Genomic DNA, 14,807 nt, shown 5'->3' on the forward strand with positions numbered 1-14,807 from the left:
AGAGATTAGTGGTGGAGAGGATTCACAGCTTTTTCATCAAGCAGGGCCTTCCCTCCTGATGCTGCAGCTGTATATTAGCCGGTTAGATTGCAATGTCTTTTGTACATGAACTGTCTGCATTATAAAGCGCTGCGGAATATGGTGGCGCTATATAAATAAATATTTTTATTAATGATGAACATATTGGGGATTTTAACATCTGCAGCGGAAATATCCCATTGACAGTCTCTATGCACAGCTCTCCCTGGCTCCGGACAGTCTCTATGCACAGCTCTCCCTGGCTCCTGAGAGTCTCTATACAGCTCTCCCTGGCTCCTGAGAGTCTCTATACAGCTCTCCCTGGCTCCTGAGAGTCTCTATACAGCTCTCCCTGGCTCCTGAGAGTCTCTATACAGCTCTCCCTGGCTCCTGAGAGTCTCTATACAGCTCTCCCTGGCGCCTGACAGTCTCTATACAGCTCTCCCTGGCTCCTGACAGTCTTTATACAGCTCTCCCTGCCTCCTGACAGTCTCTATACACAGTTTTTCCTGGCTCCTGACAGTCTCTACGCTCAGCTCTCCCTGGCTCCTGACATTCTCTATGCACAGTTCTCCCTGGCTCCTGACAGTCTCTATGCCCAGCTCTCCCTGGCTCCTGACAGTCTCTATGCCCAGCTCTCCCTGGCTCCTGACATTCTCTATGCACAGCTCTCTCTGGCTCCTGACGGTCTCTATACAGTTTTTCCTGGCTCCTAACAGTCTCTACGCACAGCTCTCCCTGGCTCCTGACAGTCTCTATACAGCACTCCCTGCCTTCTGACAGTCTCTATACAGCTCTCCCTGGCTCCTGAGAGTCTCTATACAGCTCTCCCTGGCTCCTGAGAGTCTCTATACAGCTCTCCCTGGCTCCTGAGAGTCTCTATACAGCTCTCCCTGGCTCCTGAGAGTCTCTATACAGCTCTCCCTGGCGCCTGACAGTCTCTATACAGCTCTCCCTGGCTCCTGACAGTCTTTATACAGCTCTCCCTGCCTCCTGACAGTCTCTATACACAGTTTTTCCTGGCTCCTGACAGTCTCTACGCTCAGCTCTCCCTGGCTCCTGACATTCTCTATGCACAGTTCTCCCTGGCTCCTGACAGTCTCTATGCCCAGCTCTCCCTGGCTCCTGACAGTCTCTATGCCCAGCTCTCCCTGGCTCCTGACATTCTCTATGCACAGCTCTCTCTGGCTCCTGACGGTCTCTATACAGTTTTTCCTGGCTCCTAACAGTCTCTACGCACAGCTCTCCCTGGCTCCTGACATTCTCTATGCACAGCTCTCTCTGGCTCCTGACAGTTTCTATACAGCTCTCCCTGGCTCCTGACAGTCTCTATACAGCACTCCCGGGCTACTGACTGTCTCTATGCACAGCTCTCCCTGGCTCCTGATAGTCTCTATGCAGCACTCCCTGGCTCCTGACAGTCTCTATGCAGCACTCCCTGGCTCCTGACAGTCTCTATACAGCTCTCCCTGGCTCCTGACATTCTCTATGCACAGTTCTCCCTGGCTCCTGACAGTCTCTATGCCCAGCTCTCCCTGGCTTCTGACAGTCTCTATGCCCAGCTCTCCCTGGCTCCTGACAGTCTCTATGCCCAGCTCTCCCTGGCTCCTGACATTCTCTATGCACAGCTCTCCCTGGCTCCTGATATTCTCTATGCACAGCTCTCCCTGGCTCCTGACAGTCTCTATGCCCAGCTCTCCCTGGCTCCTGACATTCTCTATGCACAGCTCTCCCTGGCTCCTGATATTCTCTATGCACAGCTCTCCCTGGCTCCTGACATTCTCTATGCACAGTTCTACCTGGCTCCTGACAGTCTCTATGCCCAGCTCTCCCTGGCTCCTGACATATGCACAGCTCTCCCTGGCTCCTGATAGTCTCTATGCCCAGCTCTCCCTGGCTCCTGACAGTCTCTATGTCCAGCTCTCCCTGGCTCTTGACAATCTCTATGCCCAGCTCCCCCTGGCTCCTGACATTCTCTATGCACAGCTCTCCCTGGCTCCTGACATTCTCTATACAGCACTCCCTAGCTCCTGACAGTCTCTATGCACAGCTCTTCCTGGCTCCTGACATTCTCTATACAGCATTCCCTGGCTGATGACAGTCTCTATGCCCAGCTCTCCCTGGCTCCTGACATATGCACAGTTCTCCCTGGCTCCTGATAGTCTCTATGCCCAGCTCTCCCTGGCTCCTGACAATCTCTATGCCCAGCTCTCCCTGGCTCCTGACATTCTCTATGCAGAGTTGTCCCTGGCTCCTGACAGTCTCTATGCACAGCTCTTCCTGTCTCCTGACATTCTCTATGCACAGCTCTCCCTGGCTCCTGACAGTCTCTATGCCCAGCTCTCCCTTGCTCCTGACAGTCTCTATGCCCAGCTCTGCCTAGCTCCTGACAGTCTCTATGCCCAGCTCTCCCTGGCTCCTAACAGTCTCTAAACAGCTCTCCCTGGCTCCTGACATTCTCTATGCACAGCTCTCCTTGGCCCCTGACAGTCTCTATGCCCAGCTCTCCCTGGCTCCTGACAGTCTCTATGCCCAGCTCTCCCTGGCTTCTGACATTCTCTATGCACAGCTCTCCCTGGCTCCTGACATTCTCTATGCACAGCTCTACCTGGCTCCTGACAGTCTCTATGCCCAGCTCTCCCTGGCTCCTGGCAATCTCTATGCCCAGCTCTCCCTGGCTCCTGACAGTCTATATGCACAGCTCTCCCTGGCTCCTGACAGTCTCTATGCACAGCTCTCCCTGGCTCCTGACATTCTCTATACAGCTCTCCCTGGCTCATGACATTCTCTATGCACAGTTCTCCCTGGCTCCGGACAGTCTCTATGCACAGCTCTCCCTGGCGCCTGACATTCTCTATGCACAGTTCTCCCAGGCTCCTGACAGTCTCTATGCCTAGCTCTCCCTGGCTCCTGACAGTCTCTATGCCCAGCTCTCCCTGGCTCCTGACAGTCTCTATGCCCAGCTCTCCCTGGCTCCTGACATTTTCTATACAGCTCTCCCTGGCTCCTGACATTCTCTATGCAGAGTTCTCCCTGGCTCCTGACAGTCTCTATGCACAGCTCTTCCTGTCTCCTGACATTCTCTATGCACAGCTCTCCCTGGCTCCTGACAGTCTCTATGCCCAGCTCTCCCTTGCTCCTGACAGTCTCTGCCCAGCTCTGCCTAGCTCCTGACAGTCTCTATGCCCAGCTCTCCCTGGCTCCTAACAGTCTCTAAACAGCTCTCCCTGGCTCCTGACATTCTCTATGCCCAGCTCTCCCTGGCTCCTGACATTCCCTATGCACAGCTCTCCCTGGCTCCTGACAGTCTCTATGCCCAGCTCTCCCTTGCTCCTGACAGTCTCTATGCCCAGCTCTCCCTGGCTCCTGACAGTCTCTATGCCCAGCTCTCCCTGGCTCCTAACAGTCTCTAAACAGCTCTCCCTGGCTCCTGACATTCTCTATGCACAGCACTCCCTGGCTCCTGACAGTCTCTATGCCCAGCTCTCCCTGGCTCCTGACAGTCTCTATGCCCAGCTCTCCCTGGCTCCTGACAGTCTCTATACAGCACTCCCTGCCTTCTGACAGTCTCTGCATAAAGTTTTCCCTGGCTTCTGACATTCTCTATGCACAGCTCTCTCTGGCTCCTGACAGTTTCTATACAGCTCTCCCTGGCTCCTGACAGTCTCTACACAGCACTCCCTGGTTACTGACAGTCTCTATACAGCTCACCCTGGCTCCTGATAGTCTCTATGCAGCACTCCCTGGCTCCTGACAGTCTCTATGCAGCACTCCCTGGCTCCTGACAGTCTCTATGCAGCACTCCCTGGCTCCTGACAGTCTCTATACAGGTTTCCCTGGCTCCTGACAGTCTCTAAGCACAGCTCTCCCTGGCTGCTGACAGTCTCTATGCCCAGCTCTCCCTGGCTCCTGATATTCTCTATGCACAGTTCTCCCTGGGCTCCTGACATTCTCTATGCACAGCTCTCCCTGGCTCCTGACATTCTCTATGCTCAGTTCTCCCTGGCTCCTGACAGTCTCTATGCCCAGCTCTCCCTGGCTCCTGACAGTCTCTTTGCCCAGCTCTCCCTGGCTCCTGACATTCTCTCTGCACAGCTCTCCCTGGCTCCTGACATTCTCTATGCACAGCTCTCCCTGGCTCCTGACATTCTCTATGCACAGCTCTACCTGGCTCCTGACAGTCTCTATGCCCAGCTCTCCCTGGCTCCTGACATATGCACAGTTCTCCCTGGCTCCTGATAGTCTCTATGCAGCTCTCCCTGGCTCCTGACAATCTGTCGGGTTGTAATAATTCAATTAAGAATTATTAATTATGGTCATAAAAATAATTAACCATAAAAAAATTAATTTTATAAAATTTGTCATAAATTCTTAAAATCATGACCTGGTGAATTGTAGACAACCTAATTGATACAATTCACATCTGAGTCCGACTATTTCCTCAGATAAGGCTGCTTTCACACTAGCGTTCGGGTGTCCGCTCGTGAGCTCCGTTTGAAGGAGCTCACGAGCGGACCCGAACGCAGCCGTCCAGCCCTGATGCAGTCTGAATGGAGCGGATCCGCTCAGACTGCATCAGTCTGGCGGCGTTCAGCCTCCGCTCCGCTCGCCTCCGCACGGACAGGCGGACAGCTGAACGCTGCTTGCAGCGTTCGGGTGTCCGCCTGGCCGTGCGGAGGCGTGCGGATCCGTCCAGACTTACGATGTAAGTCAATGGGGACGGATCAGTTTGAAGATGCCACAATATGGCTCAATCTTCAAGCGGATCCGTCCCCCATTGACTTTACATTGAAAGTCTGGACGGATCCGTCCGAGGCTATTTTCACACTTAGCTTTTTTTTGCCATTTTAATGCAGACGGATCCGTACTGAACGGAGCCTCCGTCTGCATTAATATGATCGGATCCGTTCAGAACGGATCCGATCGAACGCTAGTGTGAAAGTAGCCTAAATAAGTTCTTTTTGACGTGAGATGACGTTAATGATAAAACATGTAGTTCTGCATTATACAATAATACACAGGTTTATAAAAATATGCAGATTTATTGGTTACAAGATTATAAACATATATAAGTAGATAAACACAATGATACATGCAAATGAATATATATAGCATTACAAGCTTAACAATACATGTGAGTGGAAATAACTTGTCACATTATAACCAAGCCATTATTAGGTTAGGATATCAAAGTAGGAACATAAGTTATATATATTACTTTTGTTCAGAGAAAACCTCATGATATCAGGACGGGCCTGTCTAATCCTAGACATCAATATAGAATGCTAAATACATTCTGCCCCCCCTCTAACCAACTACACGTCACATGACTTCAGGCATGGGCAAATCCATTCAAGGATATAACTTAGAAGAAATAACTGTATCCTTCCGCCCCATCCTGGACTATTTTTTCACACATATGACTTTGGTAAGATTATTAAGACAAATAACAGGGATCTAGGATCATTGCTAGATCATATCTTAAATGGGAAGGACTTTGAAATATGTCTTTCCTGTGGGAATCCATCACTTAGCTTGGCGAAGAATGTTCTATCAATATATATATATATATATATATATATATCTAAGCAATTATTTAATGCTTTGCTAGATTATGAGTCTTGATTCTTCTGCAGGTAGAATGAAGCCTCACAATATCCTAAAACTACATCTCAATATGGAGATGATCAATTAATTAATGTATTTATTCGCCAATCTAGATGGTATAATTTCACCCACACTATCAAATTAGTCTTAATAAAATGAAATATAATTTTCTGTGTCTCTTACCAAGTCCTAGTAGAAATCTCACTTCTGCTCCTAGGAAAGCTGGATGGTCCATCATAGCACATCTCCTTATGGCTTTCCTCCTGATAGACCCCTCTAGAGAGCTCAACTTCTTCTCTCTCCTCCTCTTTCTTGTCTGTCTCTCTCCCCCCTGTGTATGGTTTATGATCACAAACTTATCAGATAGACACACCTTCCTAATTTGGAGCTTTCCAATCATTGTCGGATGGGTGTGATCATTGATAAGAAATGACATCATAACCTTACCCAGAATGCACTTTTGCTACTGTTGTAATGTCACCTACTCATACCTAGGTGGCACTGCTGTGTAAGCTATTTGCATCATAGTATAAAGGGTTAACTTCTGTAAGTCTGAATAAAGGTATAATATACAATTGACCTTAAAAGCTTTAATTCAAGGCTATAGGGATTAGATTTGACACTTGTAGCAATTAGAGACAGACCTCTAGGCGTCTTCTCTGAATGTTTCTCACATTGTTTATTTGTATCTCATAAATAACTTCACTGGCTTTGTTTTCTCAGAGATATCAGTACCTCCTCTCATACCAAAGAGGTGAATAATTGTTACAAAACACACATCTTCACAGACACTCTTTTAGAAACAAAGATTCTCCTAATGAGAAATATATATAATATACTGGATACATGTTGTCTTCATCACATATAACAGTATAATATATATTATATGTTCTACTGATTGTCTTATGCTAAGGACTAAGGTTCATTAAATGAATACATGAATATTATATATTTGCTTCATTGATAAATGCCTAATTGTATAGGTAATTATCACCAGCTGCATAGAGCTTATCTTTACCTCCCTGTCATAAATTTTAAAGTAGACAAGGACTATTCTTCTCAGACTGGTACATTTATGAGAAGAATAACACTAAAAAGTAGAAACCTTCGTGTGACCTTACTTTGGCCTTCTCAAGACATACAAAATTATAACTATAGTCGAGCATGGCTCTTAAAGGTAATGAACATTCATCTTGACTAAAATAAATTGGATATCAATGCATTTACCTATGAAAAGGCACGACAAATCTCTATGCCCAGCTCTCCCTGGCTCCTGACAGTCTCTATGCACAGCTCTCCCTGGCTCCTGACATTCTCTATGAACAGCTCTCCCTGGCTCATGACATTCTCTATGCACAGTTCTCCCTGGCTCCTGACATTCTCTATGCACAGTTCTCCCAGGCTCCTGACATTCTCTATGCACAGCTTTCCCTGGCTCCTGACATTCTCTATGCACAGCTCTTCCTGGCTCCTAACATTCTCTATGCAGCTCTCCCTGGCTCCTGACATTCTCTATACAGCTCTCCCTGGCTCCTGACATTCTCTATGCACAGTTCTCCCTGGCTCCTGACAGTCTCTATGCCCAGCTCTCCCTGGCTCCTGACAGTCTTTATGCCCAGCTCTCCCTGGCTCCTGATAGTCTCTATGCCCAGCTCTCCCTGGCTCCTGACAGTCTCTATGCCCAGCTCTCCCTGGCTCCTGACAGTCTATGCCCAGCTCTCCCTGGCTCCTGACATTCTCTATGCACAGTTCTCCCTGGCTCCTGACAGTCTCTATACAGCTGACATTCTCTATGCACAGCTCTCCCTGGCTCCTGACATTCTCTGTGCACAGCTCTCCCTGGCTCCTGACATTCTCTATGCACAGCTCTCCCTGGCTCCTGACATTCTCTATGCACAGCTCTCCCTGGCTCCTGACATTCTCTATGCACAGCTCTCCCTGGCTCCTGACAGTCTTTATGCCCAGCTCTCCCTGGATCCTGACATTCTCTATGCAGCACTCCCTGGCTCCTGACATTTTCTATACAGCTCTTCCTGGCTCCTGACATTCTCTATGCACAACTCTCCCTGGCTCCTGACAGTCTCTATGCACAGCTCTCCCTGGCTCCTGACAGTCTCTATGCCCAGCTCTCCCTGGCTCCTGACAGTCTTTATGCCCAGCTCTCCCTGGCTCCTGACATTTTCTATGCCGCTCTCCCTGGCTCCTGACATTCTCTATGAACAGTTCTCCCTGGCTCCTGACATTCTCTATGCACAGCTCTCCCTGGCTCCTGACATTCTCTATGCACAGCTCTCCCTGGCTGCTGACATTCTCTATGCACAGCTCTCCCTGGCTCCTGACATTCTCTATGCACAGTTCTCCCTGGCTCCTGACAGTCTCTATGCCCAGCTCTCCCTGGCTCCTGACATTCTCTATGCACAGTTCTCCCTGGCTCCTGACAGTCTCTATGCCCAGTTCTCCCTGGCTCCTGACATTCTCTATCCACAGCTCTCCCTGGCTCTCTGACAGTCTCTATGCCCAGCTCTCCCTGGCTCCTGATATTCTCTATTCACAGCTCTCCCTGGCTCCTGACATTCTCTATGCACAGCTCTCCCTGGCTCCTGACATTCTCTATGCACAGCTCTCCCTGGCTCCTGACATTCTCTATGCACAGTTCTCCCTGGCCCCTGACAGTCTCTATGCCCAGCTCTCCCTGGCTCCTGACATTCTCTATGCACAGCTCTCCATGGCTCCTGACATTCTCTATGCACAGCTCTCCCTGGCTCCTGACATTCTCTATGCACAGCTTTCCCTGGCTCCTGACATTCTCTATGCACAGCTCTCCCTGGCTCCTAACATTCTCTATGCAGCTCTCCCTGGCTCCTGACATTCTCTATACAGCTCTCCCTGGCTCCTGACATTCTCTATGCACAGTTCTCCCTGGCTCCTGACAGTCTCTATGCCCAGCTCTCCCTGGCTCCTGATAGTCTCTATGCCCAGCTCTCCCTGGTTCCTGACAGTCTCTATGCCCAGCTCTCCCTGGCTCCTGACAGTCTATGCCCAGCTCTCCCTGGCTCCTGACATTCTCTATGCACAGTTCTCCCTGGCTCCTGACAGTCTCTATACAGCTGACATTCTCTATGCACAGCTCTCCCTGGCTCCTGACATTCTCTGTGCACAGCTCTCCCTGGCTCCTGACATTCTCTATGCACAGCTCTCCCTGGCTCCTGACATTCTCTATGCACAGCTCTCCCTGGCTCCTGACATTCTCTATGCACAGCTCTCCCTGGCTCCTGACAGTCTCTATGCCCTGTTCTCCCTGGCTCCTGACAGTCTTTATGCCCAGCTTTCCCTGGCTCCTGACAGTCTCTATGCACAGTTCTCCCTGGCTCCTGACGCCCAACACCCCTCCGTCAGGCCCAGTTACGCCCCTGCTCCTGACAGTCTCTATACAACACTCCCTGGCTCCTGACATTCTCTATGCACAGCTCTCCCTGGCTCCTGACAGTCTCTATACAGCACTCCCTGGCTCCTGACAGTCTCTATACAGCTCTCCCTGGCTCCTGACAGTCTCTATACAGCTCTCCCTGCCTGGCTCCTGAAAGTCTCTATGCAGCACTCCCTGGCTCCTGACATTCTTTATGCAGAGCTCTCCCTGGCTCCTGACATTCTCTATGCCCAGCTCTTACTGGCTCCTGACAGTCTCTATACAGCTCTCCATGGCTCCTGACAGTCTTTATACAGTTCTCCCTGGCTCCTGACAGTCTCTATGCAGCTCTCCCTGGCTCCTGACAGTCTCTATGCAGCTCTCCCTGGCTCCTGGCAGTCTCTAAACTGCACTCCCTGGCTCCTGACAGTCTGTATGCACAGCTCTCCCTGGCTCCTGACGCCCAACACCCCTCCGCCAGGCTCGGTTACGCCCCTGCTCCTGACAGTCTCTACACACACAGCTCTCTTTGGCTCCTGACAGTTTCTCCCCATTCAGCTTATAGCCATGTATGCATTTTACACTTTTTTTCAATTATTTTATTTCATTAAGGACAACCAATTGTTATAAGACATTTCTGCGTTCTTCCCTTCTCCTTGTGATGATTCACATACTAGTAACATTATAAAGAATAAAACATTTCTAAGCGTATGCATAACCATACCAATGTCTCTGATACTGCATTTACACAGGGGCAGCGAATAGACAATTATTGGGAAGGAAGCGTTAGTTTCTGACAACTGTCTGCTCATTACAGAGGTGAAGCGTTGCATTTCCAAGCAGTGATCACCTCCACTGTATGAGGACGAGAAGTGGCTACTGCTATCCATCGTCCTCATACAGCTGCATTGTTTCTGGGCAGCAGATCCCTGGTGAGACACCTCGATCTGCTGCCAGGGAGCCATGATTGAGGTGTCTGCACCAACAATCATTTCACCAGATGAACGAACATTTCGGGTGATCTGCAGCACCTTTACACAGGCAAATTATCCTACAAAAGTTTGTTCCCGATAATCTGCCAGACGGTCAGGCAGTGTAAATGCAGTTTATAGTTTCACAAAAGTGATTACAAAAATATATGAATTCTTAGGAGTAGGGGGACAATTCTACTGGAAGACACACAGGAAAGCTCTTGGCATCAAATATTAGAATAGCACTCATCATCCATCTGGTACATTTGGAAAAGCTTTCAAAATGTTTTAAAAATTCAATTTATATTTATGAATGTGTTGATTTTTATAAGGAAGAAAAAACACTCAAACTTAATTTTATTTGGGATGGAATTACATGGAGTATCTAAAAGACAAATAGATCTCAAATTCGAAATAACATACATGTGTGACCACTGCTCTATTCACTTCTATGTGACTGATGAGTATAGTGTTCAGCTATCTCTGTCCGTCCCAAACAATAGGGTAGCGGACTTGGGGACTCACATTTTTGTAATTGGTGGTGGTCCCAGTATCACCTATACTATACATGTTATGGGAAAAACGTTTATTTTCCGGTATTGAGTTCCGTCACAGGGGCTCAATACCGTAAAAAAAAAGTTTTGATGACAACCGGAAAGACGGATCCGGTATTGCAATGCATTTGTTAGACGGATCCACATCAGGATCCATCTGACAAATGCATCCGTTTGTGTCCGTATTGCCGGATCCTATGCCGCAAGTGTGAAAGTACCCTTAAAGGGGTTCTCCGGCAATGATTTAAAATGGCCACAAAGCAACCTATCCTAGAATGTGAGCAGGACTGGTTGCGTCCTCTGGCACAGCTGCCTAAGGGGGTAGGGCCTCCCTATACACTACTCTATTGCACTTGCATATACGGTACTACACATTGGTGAGCGTTCCTGTCAGGCTGTTCAGCCATGAAGGCATATCGTAGGTAAGATCACATCATTGTTATCTATTGCAGAGCACTGTAGTGTGTACTGGTGTTCAAAAAATTCCATACAAAACATTCTCGTGATACCACAAATTGTGAAAAAATATCACTTTTTTAATCTTTCTTTTCCAGCCCCATTCCACTGCTGAGTCTTAGCAGTGACGTGACGTTTTTCCACATGTGACCACTGAGCCAGGGATTGGCTGCAGTGGTCTTGTGACCAAGAACGAGGCCTTATCACTTCCATGTACAACCGGGAGCTACAGCATCAGAACTTAAAAAGGTGAGTGATGGTTTTGTTTTAACTTTATGTATTAGGTCAGTCAAGGTCAACATACAAAGAAATGGGTAAGGTGTCCAAAAATCTGCTATTCTGACTAAAAGTCGGTGACTATCAAATAACAACCCGCCTCCCCCGCAGCGTTCCACCATCGACACAACAAAAAGTAAATATAAATGAAACAAAGTAGTTTTCATACAATAAATAGAAGAAAGAGGCAATTACTTTTCAATATGAATCATCTATTAGAAGTTTTTTTTTAAACACCTTCCTGCCTTCTATTTATGTATGTGTTATACTAGACAATAGTGATAGTTTTTCTTTTTAATCTAGGTTTACTATTTTGCACAATACAAAAATATAAAATTGTAAAATGTTTGTTTTCTCTGGCCATATCCTGAGATCTATAACAATTTTGTTTTCTTTCATTGATAGAGCTGTACTAGGGTTTGTTTATTTGTGGGATGAGCTGCAGTTTTATTGGTACAATAAATAGTTTTTCAGTGTTTTTTTTTTTAAAGGGGTTCTCCAGGAATACTGATTTATTTTTCTGGAAGTGCCTGCAGCCTACCTCCGTAAACAGAAGATTCATGCTTATCTGCTCCCTGCCTCTTTGGTCCTCCACAATGCCTCCAGTTTGTTCATGTTCCGGTCTACGGCTTTTTTTTTTAGGTGCTGCATGATCATATACTCCACTGCAGCCAATGACTGACTTCAATGGTGCCATGGGCAGAAGCAGCACGTCACTGCTGAAGCCGCTCACTGGCTGCAGTGGAGCATGTAACTATGCCCATGCAGCGCCGGAAGAAAACAAGCTGAGGACCGTTATATGGACACAGAGGAGGCATTGCAGAGGACATTAAGCTTGAGTAGTGGTTAGCCAAGATTAGGATGGGGAATGGGGAACATTGCCATCTATCCTGTCAGGTTGTCGGCATAGGTCGAAAATCCTTGGAAGACATCTGAAGATTTAGAAAAAAACTGTAACAGTTCCAACACTGAAAAAAAAAATATGTTTTGCAGACATCACCTTATGGCAGGAATACCCACACTTTCCAATGATACAACCAGATTTTGCAGCTGACAGCATACAGCCAAGCCAATCCCACCTGCAGCAGCCAATGGCCACACAATTTTGCCAGCTTCACCCTCGGGCAGTACCCAAACAGAGAAGCCAGTTTATAGACTTCTATACTGCAGTACCCAGCAAAATGACATGTGGGTATGGCTCTGCTAAGTACTGCAACTCAACCATGCTTTGTGGCCTTCCCTTGAATGGGCTGAGCTGCAGTACCAGCCACATTAACATAGCTGTCGCTGTGTTGGGTAAAACAGCAAATGCTATGGCACTTTCATTCACGGATGTGGGAACCCAGCAATCAAAGGTTGATGTCCTATTATAAGGCAATTATATAACATAGTATATTATTTTATAGTATATGATTAAGGCATGTATAGATTTGCAGGTGTTCTCTCGTCAATAGTTTGAATGTTTGAGTCCATTCCTAGTTTGGCAGTGGACATGAGGAACATAATCTCCACTTCACTTATTGGTGAAACAGAGATTTGGAGGATGGAGAATTCCGGTTTCCAAGAAGATTGGTGAGCGTTCGCAGATCTTAGTGGGAAGTCTGAAAACAGAATTGAAGAAAGAAAAAAGAAGTAAAATTATTTTCAGTACTAATAACAATAACCCCCTCCTGGTCAGCCATTTCCCCTGCAGATGGTCAATTGATGCAACTGAATTATGGATCCATGGAATGGATGCAATGGAATTATTATCCTCTCCATGATAGGATCATTCTTCCTACTAACCAATAAAGGGGAATGCTGTGGCCCTTCAATCAGCTGGTTGTGGGGGTTACAGCAACCACTGACCTGACTTTGATGGGGTTAATTATAATAGCGATTAGTAAATAAATACATGAATCAGTCATAACATTAAAACCACTTCCCTGATATTGCATAGGTCCCTCTCACTGTAAAAATAGCTCTGGTCTGTCGAAAAATGGCCTCCACAAGACCTCTGAATAGTGATGAGCCAATCAATTTGTCACAAATCATATTATTTACAAATTTCTCAAAATCTTTGGATTTTAGTGAATCCAAAACCTTTAAGATTCATCCCGTGCAAATCACTCAAAAGACAGAAAAGATGACAAGGATTACATGACCTCGGGCAGCTGCCTGGCAGCCTTTTTCTTGAGGGACTATAGTCAAAGTCACTATACGCCCAACCAGGAAAGGATGCTGCTTTGTGAGGAAAAAAAGGATTTGTCCATCAGAAAGTGTCCAGATCCCTGTCAGATGCCATTATACTAAACGGGGATCCGGCGGTGTGTGGCAGCATCTGGATTTGCCCGATATTTGTGCCACACATGTGAATGTAGCCGTCACTTGACAGGCACCGGGGGCCACTGCTGTGTGTGCTGCTGCAGCTGATAGCATGCTACAGTGCTGTTATATTTCAGTCATCAGTCTGTGTCCAAGAGACAATGAAAAAATCTAATGTAATTAAATGTAAATCATGGTGCTGATATCTAATAGTGCCACCAAAAATAGGCATATTTCAAGATTCCTCCATGATGACAAACCCAAAAGCTGAAGTGTTAAGAGCTTTTGAAATTCGGGTTGTTTATTAAAGTAAAGAGAATGGTTTGGATGGAGTTTTCTAATAAGGCACATTTTTTGCCATGTCCTCCATGTGCTCATCAAGAGTACATTATTTCTGTGGAAGTCTAGGATCTTGTCCCAGAGAAGATGAAGAAAATTGGAAAGTGCCACTGTTGGTACCAGACCCCCAATGTTAATTAGACCTCAGATCAGACCCCCAATGTTACTCACCTCTCCTGCTCCAGACGCCCCCACCACTCCTCAGATCCAGTACTCTTCCTGCTGTGCTGTTACCCGACTTCGCACAGAGCGAGGTCACAGAGTGCGCCTACGTCCTCACAGTGTGCGCATAATGGAAGCACTCATTAGTATTCACCCTATAAAAAGCACTGACATTTTACTCCTCTTTTGGGGGGAAAAAAGAGTCTAATAGGGCGAAAAATATGGTGTCGCCATGTCAGGAAGGGGTTAAAAACCTGGCTGGTATCACTAGCTGTCTCTGCTCCTCTCTATGGCGAGGGGGGCACAGCGTCACCTAGCATTGGTTGTTATGGCCTGTTATCTCCTTGTGCAGGTCACATACAGAAAAAAAATGGATTTTTTGTACTCACCGTAAAATCCTTTTCTCGTAGTAGGCATTGGGGGACACAGCACCATGGGTATATGCCCAGCTGCCACTAGGAGGCTGACACTAGAAACAAAAAAGTGTTGGCTCCACCCAGGTGGGCTATACCCCTCTGCCAGAGCCGAGAGAGATCAGTCGGTACAAAAGCAGTAGGAACGTCACACCTGAACCAAAAAGAAAAACTGAAAGCCAACTGGGGAAACCCGACAACCACTTAGGCAAACGCCGGGACCTCAAACAAGAAGAAACTCAGGATCTGTGTCCCCCAATGCCTACTACGAGAAAATGATTTTACAGTGAGTACAAAAAAT

The 14,807-nt window shown here is 47.2% G+C and overlaps 1 long non-coding RNA gene across 1 annotated transcript in view; it reads right to left on the reverse strand.

Annotated features, from left to right (window-relative positions):
* Nucleotides 1-7,986: 7,986 nt before the first annotated feature.
* LOC122922890 overlaps nucleotides 7,987-14,807 on the reverse strand; it is a 29,529-nt gene continuing 22,708 nt past the window's right edge. The window contains exon 4 of the long non-coding RNA XR_006387205.1: nucleotides 7,987-12,889. This is a non-coding gene — a long non-coding RNA (uncharacterized LOC122922890). The remainder of the gene's footprint in view (nucleotides 12,890-14,807) is intronic.

The sequence above is a fragment of the Bufo gargarizans genome, unplaced genomic scaffold, assembly GCF_014858855.1.
Source record: "Bufo gargarizans isolate SCDJY-AF-19 unplaced genomic scaffold, ASM1485885v1 original_scaffold_1027_pilon, whole genome shotgun sequence".
NCBI lineage: Eukaryota > Metazoa > Chordata > Amphibia > Anura > Bufonidae > Bufo > Bufo gargarizans.